The sequence below is a fragment of the Argiope bruennichi genome, chromosome 11 (assembly GCF_947563725.1).
Source record: "Argiope bruennichi chromosome 11, qqArgBrue1.1, whole genome shotgun sequence".
Taxonomy (NCBI): Eukaryota; Metazoa; Arthropoda; class Arachnida; order Araneae; family Araneidae; genus Argiope; species Argiope bruennichi.
In genome coordinates, this window is record NC_079161.1 from 91,939,412 (window position 1) to 91,950,769 (window position 11,358).

Consider the following 11,358-nt stretch of genomic DNA (forward strand, 5'->3'; position numbering starts at 1 on the left):
AAATAAAGAAACAGTTCATGTACAGATTGATCAGAAGTTTCTAGAAGCTGCACGTGTTTTATTTCTTCTTCTTTTTTTTTAATATTTAATGTTCTGCAAATCGATATTGTGAGCGTTTTTATTAATCATCTTTTACTTTTATCTTTGAAAATAAAGAAAATCATTGGGTTAAAATAAAATTTTTTAAATTTTATTCTCCAAATCATTATCAATACATTCATACTATAATAACTGCACTTTTCGGAATTTTATTACTTTTAAAATGAACTGAAATTAAACGTAAATGTGTAATACAAACATATTGTATTTGATTATGAAATGTTATCTTTTATTCTCACATTTTATATTAAGTTTCAAAACATATTTCTACAAATAAAAGAATTTGCCAAATTGTGTTTTAGGTATAAGTATAAGTTAATATATAAGTTAGTAAGTTTTAAGTATAAGTTAAAATATGAAACTGTTACAAAGAATTTATTTTTAATATCTGAGCAAAATAGTTTGATAAGAACGTACATAAAATCAATCAAGTAAATTTATTAACATTGAATTTACTGAATTTATAATGCTGTTTTTTATCAAAATGTTCACATAGTTTATTAATACTTAGAATTTAAGATGCGTGAATAAGATTGACAATAATTGTTTTGAAATCGTTTGAAAATAGTTATTTTTTTTATTTTCTGCATAAAAAAGTTTCAAAAACATCTACGAAATCAAATATGATAGTTAAAAGCCGAACGATTTTAAAAATTTGAAAAAATGTCTTGATTAGATAAATAGTAAAGTGTATTAAGAAAAAATATTTTAATTTAGAGGTTTATCAAATGATTTGTTTAAAATTTTACTGTTCAAGAAATATAATGAATGAATTAAAAAATAATTAAAAATGAATTAAAAATAAGCTGTAATTCTACCGACTCTTTAAATATTGGGGTTCAGTAGGTAAAAAACATGAAAATTTAGTCACATTGTAAAGCATATAAAATATTTCAAAATGAATAAATTACGTATTCTCTTGTTCCGGAACAGCAAAATATATTGAAAAATTTTCATATCAAAGCTGAAAAAAAAAATAAACATTACATTTTTAATTTATGAGCGTCTTCATGAGAAAATTATCAAAGATGAGAAGTTGAGAAATTGGGCTTTAAGATGAAAAATAGACTTCAACTTCTGCAATTGTAAATACTAAAATCAGTGTAACTTCCCAAAATATTTCAACAGTTTTCTAAAGAAAATTCTTAAAATATTAAATAAAAAAATCCAATTTTCACAAACAAAATTGAGTTTTTCACGTTGTCTCTTACCTTAAAATCAGTAATGCAGTGACTAAATTGGATAAATTGTTAGTATAATCTGCATAAATCAATAAAGAAATTCAAATATTTACATATTATAAAACTGACAATTTAAACATAGTCATATGAACTAAGCACTCGGTTTTATTTATATGAATGTATTAATTTACTCTTTTGCTTATTATAAGTTATCAGAAATTTTTCATAAATACTAAGTATATTTTCTTCGTTTGTAATAACTATTGTATTATCTAATTTTATTTTACTATAAAAAAAAACATAATAAATAATTCCACCGTACGTTCAATAAAAGCAGATGAAATATCTGCATATACAGTGGCTCAAACAACTGACAACACACCTTACTTTTACTTGATAAATCCGACTTTTAATATAAATAACACGTTGCCGAGAAGTGGAAACACGTTTTTATATTTACACATAACAGATAGTTTAATTTAAAGAAAAATTAAAGAACAATCAATAAAGACTTTCTAAATTCAAAAGTTACAGAAGCATTTTAAATAAACATCCGCAGAATTTTGCCTCAAAAAATTGAGAATACACCAATGAAATTTTTGCAATATCACGCATAGAAACAAAGTGTCACTATTAAATTGCATGTCTTTTGGCTCTTATAATTGTCTCTAAACGTCATGGTACCGATTCGACCAACTTTTGGTGGTATCTGATGATATTTTACCACATTCTTCTTGCAACACTGTGTTTTAATGTGTTTTGGTTCTAATTTTGAGTTTTTGGATCATTGTTTGGAATGTGGCCCACAGATATTCAATAGCATTAACGCCGGGTTACTGGGCTTGTGTGTGAAACTGCAGTTTACAATGAAAAAGTCACCACATTTTGACGTTATGTGCAATTATTTGAAAAGCTGAAAAATTAAATTTTCATCTAAACCTAAATTTTTAGCACTTTAATTTAGATTGCTGAGATCATATAGTTCATCGAACTTCCGGCAGAAATTTCTCAAATTATTGAAAGAAGTGTAAGTGCTGAAATTGTGCGAAATGTTGTTAGACAAGATGAATATGAAAGTCGAACAGTTATATAGAAACCGTTCATCAGCTTCCAAATTCAGAAAATTGTTTGACTTTGGAAAAACTCATCAATTGAAGGCCAATAACTTTGGAAGAAAGTTACATTTAGTGATGAAAGAAAACTCAGCATTTTTTACAGTGACAATCGCCGCACCGTACGGAGAAAACCCAATATTGCTTTGGTTAAAAAAAATGTACATCCTGCACTCAAACATAGTGGTGATTCCGATGTGATTTAGGATTGATAGATTCATCCGGGTTAGGAAATTTAGTTCTTATAGATGACATTATAAGCCATAAGGTTTACTTGGATATACTTAGCAGCAATACAAAGGAAAGTGCTAAAAATTTAGGTTTAGATGAAAATTTCATTTTTCAGCAGGGCAACGACCCCAAAAGAGCTACACATAACGTCAAAATGTGGTGTATTTTTCTTCATAAACAGCTCCTTCACACACCACCACAGTATCCCGGCATCAATGCTATTGAATATCTGTGGTCCACACTCGAAACAATGGTCCAAAAACACAAAATTAGAAACAAAACCCATTTAAAACAAGTGTTACAAAAAGAATGGGGTAAAATATCTTCAGATACCACCAAAATTTCGTCGAATCGGTACCATGACGTTTAGAGACAATTATAAGAGCCAAAAGACATGCAGTTTAATAGTGACACTTTGTTTCTATGCGTGATATTGCAAAAATTTCACTGGTGCATTCTCAATTTTTTGAGGCAAAATTCTGCGGATGTTTATTTAAAATGCTTCTGTAACTTTTCAATTTAGAAATTCATCGTTGATTGTTCTTTATTTTTACACTAAATTAAACCATTTGTTATGGGTAAAAGTAAAAACATGTTTGCACTTCTCTGTAATGTGTTATTTATATTGAAAGTTGCATTTATCAAGTAAAAGTAAGGTGTACTCTCAATTGTTTGAGCCACTGCATAAAAGGCTTATGTACGCAGGACGGAAATAGCTCGTATTACATACTGTCGAATGATAGTAGCCAAATAGAAACAAATCATTACGAATGTTTTTATAGCGGCACTCAGCATTTCGCTGATTAATGACGCTGAAAGATATAACTAGAAATGTATTTGGATTAAAAATTCTTTTCACTCAGCGGGTGAAACTGCGTATTATCGAATGGCAACAGTTAAGGTAAAAAATCACTGTACGAACGTTTCAGACCGTTTCATTGAACTTCTATACACCTAAACTTGATCCAACGCTTCTCTAATTAGTGAAGCTGCAAAATATTGTTAGAATTTTTCGGGATATGGCTCACCAAAAAAATTATTCACTCAGAAGAAAGTAGGTGTAAAGGAAATAAGAGCCAAGTGAAGTATAACTCATCGAGAAATTAGGTTTAAGCATTGCCAGATAAATATCGTTACAATCTACCTATGGGTATTAAAAAAACATATGAGCCGTTTATTTTGAAAGTGGGGCAAGTCCATTTTTGAAAAAAATGGAGATAATGTCAGTTATAGATAAAACTTGTTGTGATCTTTTTATGAGTAAAGAATTTATAATAAAAAAATATTTAGATTCTAGTATTTTGGAGATGGAAGTTTTAGCTCTTCACAGCATCGAAAATCTGTTTATTTTGAAAGTGGTGCAAGTCCATCTGAAATTGCCGTAATATATTTGACCGAATATATTACGGCATAATTTAGCTCCGGTTACTCTATGGTGAAGGAAATGTGGCCGTTCGACATCATAACAAAAATCTAGGGTGTTTCTATTTATCTATTTTTGAAATTGAAAATCGCTGGTTGTACAGTATTTTATAAATAATAAAAAGTATATCTTAATTTTGTGTGTCGATAATAATGTTTACTTCCATCACCGATTATTCAGTCCAGTGACAACGAAATAAATATCATTGATCACAAATTTTTATTGTCAGGACATTCATTTCTACCGAACGATCATGATTTTGGCGTGGAACTATCCAGTAATTTTTCAATCCAGAAACCAGTTCTTTGCATATTCCCCAGGATTACTATAAAGTAATACATTTATTATGTCGAAAACATAATAAATTTTTAGTACATTAAATTAAATATGGAAATTTTTTTCAACTCAACCTCTGGAAAAGCGGTTTTAAAAAGAAAGAAAAATACCGATGGAGAAACCGTGAATTGATTAACTATATGCTGGATCAGATTTACAAGGGATGCACCATACAAAATGTTCAACAAAACTCGATAGAACGAGATTTTGAATTTAAAATTATAGATTTGTTAACACAACGAGAAAGATAAATAATTCCAAGTAATTTCTGAAATATAAAATTATCTTTTATGTAAGAAAAAAAGGAGATTTATTGCATCTGAAAAATACAAGGATATGATGGATTTATTACCATATATAACTCCCGTTCATCACGGACATTTTAAAATGTTAAATCTTGAATAAAATTCAAATTGATTATACCTACGTATAATTTGAAATAGATAATTTCATTGAAATTCTTAATAAAACTGAATGGTTTGTTGTTATGTTATATTTTCTACTAGAATATTCTTGGTTTTGTTTCCCTTTTTATCAAATAAATAAATATTTATAAAAATTTGAATAGTATTTTGTTTTTATTCTTAAAAATAGGCTGATGCAACTGAAATATTATTTCCCAATTAAATGAATGATTGCAATAATTCTCTAATTTTGAAAGTGAGGCAAGTTCATTTAGTTATAATGGAACTCTCATTTTTTTTTTTTTTTAGTCAGCACTGTAAACACTATTGGATTATAAACTTACATTATCTGGTATCACAAAATACAAAAAATATATCTATTAATATTACCAATATTCTTAAATTTATTGAAACGCAAAAATTTAAATATCTCGCAATTTCAAAAAATGGACTTGCCCCATTTTCAAAATAAACGGCTCAATTTTGAAAGTGAGGCAAGTCAATATAGTTATAATGGAACTCTTATTTTTTTAGTCAGCACCGTAAAGAAAAATATCAGCACCGTAAAACTGCTAAAATAGTATAAGTTATATATCAATCAAAATTTTAAACTTGAAACCATTTTTCTCATGTAGCACTTAAAAGCAATTTATATTAAATAATTGAAATTTTTAAAAAAAATTTTTTTTTTAAATTTTAAAACTTTTTTTATTAATAAATTGAAATTTTTATCGATTTTTTTTATCATGACAAATCAGTTTGTTGCTAAATGATACTAGTCTTTAATGCTTGTCGATATTTAATTAAGAGTTGATTATTTTTATTCTACCATATATGCTTTTTAAATTCTTTATAAAAAATTTACTTTCATTGCATTAAAAATTTATTTCTGAAGCCAAGACATGCAGTTGTAGCAAAAGTTTCTCCATTAGAGAGGCCGCAAAAGAGGCATTGAAATTTCAAAATCTAGATATGATTTCGAATAAAGAACGCTTTTGATTACATAAGAATAATTCTGTTCGACTCTAATTGGTTATAAACATGCAACCTTATCTATTAACCTCTGTTTCATCGGTTTCAGTTGTCACTGCATTTTTGCGTTATTGCGTCTACTCACATGCGAAAGCATAGACCGATAGACTTTCACCCATTTGACAGATTTGGTTCAAAAATTGATAAGTATCTATATTTTAGAAAATGAAACCTGCATACTCAAATTTTATCAATTCTAGCTGTTTGCGTTCTATAATTGACTTGTACTGTAAGGACCAGCCAGAGCGACAAACTTCCTTTGAATGGATTTCATTCAAAATTTGATAGAAGCCTACAATGTTTGGGCGTAATTCAGCATACTAAATTTCAGCAGTCTAGCTTAAAACGTTTTTGTGTTATCGTGTTCACAGATTTACAGACAGACGTAATGCCCAACTATATGTTTTTCAGACTCATGGAGAAATGAAACGTGGAGCGCTTATAGTTTGTTATAAAACTAGCTATTGATTACCGCGACTTCGTTCAAGTGGAAATTTTGATGTATATGTATAACAACTGACCGAGTCATCTTGCGCTTCAATCAATACTTAAGATCCGTCAATGATTCGGCCATTGTGAGTCCAGCCTATTCACGATATCTTCTGATAAAGCGTCCCACAGCTGGAGGGGGTTTGATAGTCCGCAAATGCTCAATAAAATTGCAAACCGGTCATTGTGAGCAAAACGACAACGCCGCCCATCACCACCTGGTTGCCGCGGATGTCTGCGGTTTAACGTCTCTAATGCATGGTTGTGCGACATTTTGCATTCGTCCCGTAATATTAACTTGTACTGCTGCAAAAGGACTCCTCGGCCGCTGCTTTTGGTGATATCGCATGTTGGGGTATCTTTGCTTGCAGGATTAAGCGGCAGTTTGAATACGGAATGTGCCGTCCTGCCGCCGTTAAGAAAAGTTGCAGCGATGCCCGAGGAAGCTACAGCCGTAGCGATATTGCGGTCGTTGCGGAGTTGGGCTAGCACAAGATTAAAATCAAGTCCGTATTTATCGATTATGATAGTTACAACAGTATACTACACATAATTTTTAAATTTTTAATTAAAATGAAAATACAACTGTCAACAATAAGAACAAACTGCGAATGCGTGAATTTTCGACGCCAGTTCAGGTAACGCAATGCAGATTAGAAATTTTTACAGTAGCAGTCAAAAGTATTCGTACACCGAATTTTTAAGTGGTCATCGCTTTATAGCATTTTATTTATTATACTATGCCATCAAACACAGATACCAGGCCTTGTATTCTTTATTTTTGGGCAATTTCCTGGAAAAAAGTTTTCTTGGAAAACAATTACAGAAAAAAAAAATATAAAAAATAGAAATTAATTATCAAAACTTTTGTTTCAAAAGTATTCGTACACTTAAGAAATGTCCCTAAAATTATATAATTTATCACATTTTAATACTTAGAAGGATACCCCTTCGCCTTAATTATTGCTTTCATTCGACTTGGCATTGAATCTACTAACTTCTTTGTGATATCTGGTGTAATTGATGCCTATTCTTCCAATGTGGCGGTTTTCAGCTGATTTTTATTTTTTATTTGTCGATTTTTGATTTTGTTGTCTAAAATACTTCACAAATGTTCAATAGGATTCATGTCTGGTGATTGTGGAGGTGTGTTGAGTTTTTCGGGAGTGTTATATAATACCCAGAGCTTAGCATTATGAGCTGTATGCTTAGGGTCGTTGTCTTGTTGAAATATGTAGTTAGTTTGAAGACCCATTTGTGAAGCGCTAGAATTCAAATTACTTTTTAGAATGTTAATGTACTTTTTGTGATCCATAACTCCATCAATGATGTGCAATTTACCCACTCCATGTGCGCTCATACACCCCCAAACTAGAATGTTACCACCGCCATGCTTTACTGTCGCACTCAAATGTTTTGGTTGTAGCTCTGCATTTTTTTTACGCCACACTATTTGTCTGCCATCAGATCCAAACACGTTAAACTTGCTCTCATCCGAGAATATTACCCTGTTCCAGAAATCAGGATTTTTTATTAACATGTTGTTTGGCGAAAAACACACGTTTCTTTCTATTAACTTCCGACGCAAAAAACTTTTTTCGAGATATTCGACCATGGAATCCTGATTCGTTAAAAGTGCGGCCTATAGTACTTACCGAGATCGAAAATCCCTGTTTGAGGAGTTCTGCTTTAACTGCCGGGGCACTCAATTTTGGATTTTTCTTAATCAGTCTTACGAGTAAACGTCTGTGCTTACTGCTGAGTATTTCTGGGCGTTCACTTCGTAGAATATTTTCAATAGTATTGCGTTGGCAATGCCGATCTATAACACTCTGCACTGTAGAACGTGGTCTTCCAATAGCAAGTGATATCTTTCTTAAAGAGTTACAGTTATTATGTAGTTTCATTATCAGTTTCTTTCAGCAAGAGAAGTTTCTTTTCCCTTCCGAGCCATCTCAACTTAAAGCTGTATGATTAACAACAAAAAATGCGAGTTTTAAAGCTAGTAAACATAAGAATGAAACAGATAAAAAAGTAAGAATAAAATAACATCTCGCCAAATATATTCCCACAAACGATATTTGGCGCACAAATTGTCTTAATTTTATTATTTTACAATTTGAAATGTGGATGTACGAATACTTTTGAAGCACGAGGTTTAGTGGTGAGATTCAAATTCTCACTCTACCGAGAAGCTCTTTATGACCAAATTAAAAAAATTTCTCTTAAAAATTAAAATCATTCATGCAACAACTTGAAAGACATTAAGATTTTTTGAAAATTTCTGATAATTTTTTCGCAATTTCAATTTTTATTCACTTTTGAAGTTAGTAATTTAAGTGTACGAATACTTTTGACTGCCACTGTAATTTCCTTTATTCTGTTTTATTTTAATTTAAAAGTTCTTCAAAATGAATCCTAAAGAATGACTCATTAACAATGTTTAATTTTAAATGCATCAAATACTAAGAAAATAAACAGAATCGTTTGAAATAATGGGTGGAAAATTTTTAAGCCTAACCTCAATAGCGTGGGGAAAAAAACTCTGAAGCCTGACTCACTTGGCGGCGGAGAAATGAAAAGATATTTCGCGGGAAAGTTAGTTTTTAATTAATAAAAATTTAACCGGAATAAATAGTAGCTTATGTCCAGACTATAATCTATCTTTGTGCTAAATTTCATCCCATTCCGTTCTGATGTGATTGACTAACAATGTATCGCCTATGTATACTACAAATGTATCGCCTATGCATACTACAGCTCTTGTTGTTTGCACATGCGCAGTTTGAGATTTTAGCGCATGCGCGGAATAATTAAAATAGCAATTATAAAACTTTTAATTTTTTATTTTGATATGACTTTAATGTACTAAAACCTTCCCCAATAAATGCCCTACAAAATGGTGCAAATATCTGCAAAATGAATTAAGTATTTCTAGAGTTTTTAGGGTTTCAATATAAAGACGCTTTCAGGAGACTTCATTTTATGCTATGTATAGATTATAGCTATTTATTTCTGAAATTACAGACAGATCGATACTCAACCCGTTGTGGCATTTGACTCAAATTTTGATAGGTTTCTACAGTATAAATGCTCAATCTGTGAATCTTATCTGTCCAGCACTCTTCGTTTTGTAGATATCGAGTTGACTTAAACTGAAAAATATTTTACTCCAGGTTTGATAGAAATCTGAAAATTTAGTAAAAAGATCATATACCAAATTTCAACTGTCTAGCTTGAATCGTTTTTGAGTTATACTTGTAATAGACTGACAGACAGGCATTGTGGCCACAAATGGGTTTTCCGGACTCAAGGTGGTCTGAAACACGGGGGAAAAAAAGGAAAGTAATTTATGCGTCGCCCTGATACATCTGAGGATATAAGTAAGAGCTATATCCTGTCAGTATAAAATTTAAGCAATATTTGATTTTATTTGATCGAGTTCGAGTGCACTTCTTTTGTTAATTAAATGAAAGCTCAAAATTTAATTAGATTGAAAATAACACAAAACGGACAGGAATGGTCTCCAACAAACTTTCTCTCATACTTGGTAATAAACATACTTTAGGATTATTAACAGAATGTCAATGACGAGCAATAATTACGAAAGATGCTATTAGATTTTTTTTTCTGATTAAGAACAATACAGAAAAAATGATTTTTTTTGCTCAGTTTGGAAAATTAGCTTGATATATAATTGCGACAAAATTTCAAAAGGTATATTAAAAGCACACTTTAAACAGGAATCAACTGATTATGGAAAAATAAATTGTCTCCATACTTTCATTTTCAATAATGAAAGAAAAATCCGGTATAAAATATTTATAGCAACAAAGAAAATTATTTGACTTTCTTTTAAATAGTGATTTTTATTTCTTAAGTAAATTTTTTTAATTAATAAAATTTAGATGTAACTCTGAGTAAATATTTTTTCATTTGAGCATTTTAAAGATAATCTTTTGAATGTTCAGATGATGTAAATACTATTTTGGAGCGATATCAGTTTCGAAAGCTATGACGAAAAATTTAAAAATTTCTCTAAATTTTTAGTTATAAATATTAATTAAAATTTAATAAAATTTGAAAATAAAGTTATATTTGCATATTTTAAGGTGCATTTTTCTTCTTTCTTCCAAGATATTTCTGAAAGAAATGATTTAGCCCTAACTTTGACGGTCTACTCAATAGAACACCAACGCACACATTCTCTGGTCTACTTTTCTTCTTTCTTTTACTTTTTTTCCTTTTTTGTTTTTCAATCAGCGCTTCGTTTGCATTAGCAAAAATTATCGAATTTTTACTAACCGTGGAGAAATTTTACATAATTTGTTCAAAGAAACAAAAAAAATTTAAATCTTTCTTTAAAAAAATTAAAAATTATTTTTTAAAAATTTAAAATCTTTCAATAAAAAAAAATTAAAACTTTCTTGGAAAAAAAATCTTTTTAAAAAAATTTTTAAAACAAAACTAACAGGAATGGTCTCCAAGAAACTTTCTCCCATACTTTGTAAAAAAAACATACTTTTGGATTATAATCCGACTGCATTGACGAACAATTGTTACGAAAGGTCCTTTTAAACCGCAATAATTTGCATTTTTTTTTTTTTCGATTAATAGCAATACAGAAAAAACATGATCTTCTTTGCTTAGTTACAAAAATTTGCTTGAGATACAATGCGACGGAATTTCAAAAGGTATAGTAAAAGCACACTTTAAACAGAAATCTGCTCATTATTGAAAAATAAACTGCCTTCATACTTTTATTTTTAATAATGAAAGAAAAATTAAATATAAAATATTCATAACAAGGATGAAAATGATTTGAGTTTCTTTTAAACTGTGATTTTTTGTTAAATAAATATTTTTTTCAATTAATTTCATTTAGATGTAAATTTGAGTTAAAGATATTTTTTTTTAATGTTCAGATGATGTAAATATCACTTTGAAGCGATATCAGTTTCGAAATCTAAGAGGGAATACTTCCAAATTTCACTAAATTTTTAATTAAAATTTAACAAAATTGGAAAAAAAGGTCATATTTGCATATTTTC